The sequence below is a fragment of the Symphalangus syndactylus genome, chromosome 19, assembly GCF_028878055.3.
Source record: "Symphalangus syndactylus isolate Jambi chromosome 19, NHGRI_mSymSyn1-v2.1_pri, whole genome shotgun sequence".
Taxonomy (NCBI): Eukaryota; Metazoa; Chordata; class Mammalia; order Primates; family Hylobatidae; genus Symphalangus; species Symphalangus syndactylus.
The window spans coordinates 85,754,976-85,759,291 of NC_072434.2; positions in this window are offsets into that span (position 1 = coordinate 85,754,976).

A 4,316-nucleotide genomic window follows, 5' to 3' on the forward strand; every position below is an offset into this window, starting at 1 on the left:
CCTAAATGCAAAGCATTGCTTTCTGCAGTCCTACTGTGATATCGATATAAAAATTGCAGTTCAGGATTTGCCGAGGGTAAGACCCTCAGTGAACAGAAGAAAACACTAACAATATATCCCAGGATTGTAGATGAACCAAAGGAAGACAGAACCTTTCAAAAAGTAAAACATGCATATGTGGGAAAAATAAATAAATAAAACATAGTTTTGATTCAGCACAGCTTCTGGGGTTAAATTACAAGCCCCTCTGTATATGCCCAGCAGAGAGAAAAGATAATGTCTCTAGAGAAATATTAACTGGAGCCTCCAAAATTTTTTTATATATAATGTCTACCTTTAAGTAAAAACATTTACTAAGCATGCCAAGAGACAAGAACATATGATTGTAAGCCAAGAGAGGTAAAAAAGACAATAAACAGATCCAAAGGCAATCGAGATAGTAAATTAGCAAACAAGGATTTGAAAGTAACTAGCATGTGCAAGAACATAGGCATATGGAGAAAATGGATTAAAAGATGAAGACTTTTTTCAGAGAACTGTAGTTTATTTAAAAATTACATTTTATAACAGATCAATAAAATAACTAAAATTAAGAATTTTAACAAGGGTGTTAACAGCAGTTTTAACATGGCAGAAGGCAAGATTACTGAACTGAAAGACATATCTACAGAAAATAATCAAATAAAAACACTGAGATGAAAATGAATAGGAAATACAGAAAAGGATGGAAGATACTTGTAGAGTACAATGAAAAAGGGATGGGAAAAGATGTATTAACACAAATAAAAAAACTGGAGCAGCTATATTAATTTCAGACAAAGCAGTTTTCAGAGCAAGGAAAATTATCAGGGATAAAGGGAAGCATCACATAATGATACTCTTATGTTTTCTTCTCTTCTCCAAGAAGACATAGCAATTCTTAATATATATGCACCTATCAAGAGAGTATCAAACAGCATAAAACAAAAACTGATAGAATAGCAAGGAGAAATAGAAAAGTCCATTATTATAGTTGCAACTTTTATACCCCTCTACCCATAAATAACAGATCCAGCAGGCAGAAAATTAATAAGAACGGAGTTGATCCCAAACAACATCATCAATCAACTGGATCTAATTGATGTTTACAGAATATTTCATCCAACAACAGCAGATACACATTCTTTTCAAGCTCATGTGGGACATTCACCAAAGTAGATCACATCCTGGTGCATAAAACACACCCTTCCCAAATTTAAAAGAATAGAAATTACCCAAAGTATTCTTTCAGACCATAATGAAAATAACAGAATGGGAGCTAGAAAATCCCAAAATATTTGGAGGTTAAACAACCCACATATAAATAACACACAGGCCAAAGACAATCCCTCAAGAGAAGTTTAAAGGTATTTTGGACTAAGTGAAAATGAGAATGCAACTCATCAGGATTTGTGGAATGCAGCAAAAGCAGGGATTAGAGGAAAATTTATAGCACTGAATGTACGTATTAGAAAAGAAGATCTAAAAATCATTAAGTTTTCACTTTGGGAAATAAGAAAAAGGAGAGCATATTAAATCCAACGTAAGCAGAAGAAAAATAGTAAATATCAAAGCAGAAATCAGTGAAATTGAAAATAGGAAATTAATAGAGAAAAACAACAAAACCAAAGCTGGTTCTTTGAAAAGATCAGTAAAATTGAAAACTTCTAACCAAGCTAACCACGAAAAGAGAGGACACAAATTTCTAATATCAGAAATGAAAGGGGGACCATCACTACTGATGCCACAAATATTTTAAAAAGATAATAAAGGAATATTATGAACAATTCTAAGCCCACAAATGAAACAATTATTTGAAAGAAACAATCTACTAAAACTCATGCAAGAAGAAATAGATCATCTGAATAGGCCTGTATTTATTTTATTTATTTATTTATTTATTTATTTATTTATTTATTATGTTTTTGAGATGGAGTCTTGCTCTGTCACCCAGGCTGAAGCGTAGTGGCGCGATCTCGGCTCACTGCAAGCTCTGCCTCCCGGGTTCACGCCATTCTCCTGCCTCAGCCTCCCGAGCAGCTGGGACTACAGGCGCCCGCTACCACGCCCAGCTAATTTTTTCTATTTTTAGTAGAGACGGGGTTTCACCATGTTAGCCAGGATGGTCTCGATCTCCTGACCTCATGATATGCCTGCCTCGGCCTCCCAAAGTGCTGGGATTACAGGCAGAATAGGCCTGTATTTATTAATGAAGTTGAATCAACAACGTATAACCCTCCAAATAGAGTGCAACCAAGCCCATATAGTTTGACCAGTAAATTCTACAATATATTTAAAAAATAGATGCTATTGATTATCTACAATATAGTCCAAAAAAATAGAAGCAGAGGAATACTTCCTAACTCATTCTATGACACCAGCATTACTCTAGCATCAAAACCACACAAACATATTACAATAAAGGACAATTAAACTAAATATGGAAATCCTTAATCAAATTGGGAGATTTTAACACATTCCTTTTTATAAGTGCTAGAATTAAAAAATAAAATAATAGTAACAATATGGAAAATGTGAACATTACATGCTTCACATACAGATAACACCATACTCAAGAATGAGAGAATACATGTATGCATTTACCAAAACACTTCATACGCTGCTTCAGAAAGCAAGTCTTGGCACATTTCAAAAAACTGAAATAATTGAGATTATTTCTGTAATTATACAATAAAGATAAAAGTCATTTTTAAAAAGACAACTGGAAATCTCCAAATATTAAGAATATCAATCAACACACTTCTAAATAACATATAATTCAAAAAAAATTAAAATGAGTATCAGAAAATATTGTGAATTTAACTTCAGTGAAAATAGAACATGACAAAACTTATGAGATAAAGCAGAAACAGTGCCTGCAGAAGGAAAATATGTAGATCTAAATATATGTATTTAAACATACATTAAATATACATTAAATACATGTGTATTTAAATATACCAAAAAACAAAGCCAGAAAATAATCTAAGAATTTATTACAATAAATAGAAAAAATAACAAATCAAAACAAATAAATAATAAATAGGCTGGGTGTGGTGGCTTAAGCCTGTAATCCCAATACTTTGGGAGGTCAAGGCAGGAGGATCACTTGAGCCCAGGAGTTCAAGACCAGCCTGGGCAACATGACAAAAACCCATCTCTAAAAAAAAATACAAAAAATTAGCTAGGCATGGTGGCGTGCTCCTGTAGTCCCAGCGACTTGGGAGGCCGAGGTGGGAGGATCACTTGATCTGGAAGGTTGAGGCTGCAGTGAGCCATGATTTCACCACTGCACTGCAGCCTGGGTGACAGAAAGAGAAGCTGTCTCAAAATTAATTAATTAAGAGCTAAAATCAATAAAATTAAATCCAATGTACAACAGAAAGAAAATACAATTCAAACTACAGGGTCTGGCCAGGCATGGTGGCTCGTGCCTGTAATCCCAGCACTTTGAGAGGCTGAGGCAGGAGGATTGGCTTGAGGCCAGGAGTTTGAGACCAGCCTGGCCAACATGGCAAAACCCCATCTCTACCAAAAATACAAAAATTAGCCAGGCGTGGTGGTGCACACCTGTAGTCCCAGCTACTCAGGAGGCTGAGGCAGGAGAATCACTTGAACCCAGGAGGTGAAGGTTGCAGTGAGCCAAGATCCTGCCACTGCACTCCAGCCTTGGTGACAGAATGACACTCTGTGTTGGAAACAAAACAAAACAAAACAAAACAAAACCTGAAGAGGCTCTAGTAAGACTGATGCAAAAAGAAAAAAGAAAAAGGAGACAAAACATGAATTACCAATATCAGGAATAAAAAAGAAAACATTACTACAGATCTTATAGACAATAAAATGATAGTATATTATTAACAGTTTAAACCTAATAAATTTGACAATGAATTGAAAACAGTCCTTGGAAAATAACAGCCACAATCATAAAACAATTACTAAAATTGAACTCGTTATTAAAATTTTTCTCGGAAGAAATACACAGATGTAGATGGTTTTATTGATGATGTTTTTCAAATATCCTTATTCTATTAGTCCATTTTCACACTGCTGATACCTGAGACTGAGCAATTTACAAAGGAAAAAGGTTTAACTGGACTTACAGTTCCATGTGGCTGGGGAATCCTCATAATCATGGCAGAAGACAAGGAGAGCAAGTTACATATACATGGATGGCAGCTTGTGCAGGGAGACTCCATTTTTAAAAATTAACAGGTCTCGTGAGACTTATTCACTATCACGAGAACAGCATGGGAAAGACCTGCCCCCATATTCAATTACTTCCCAAGGGGTCCTTC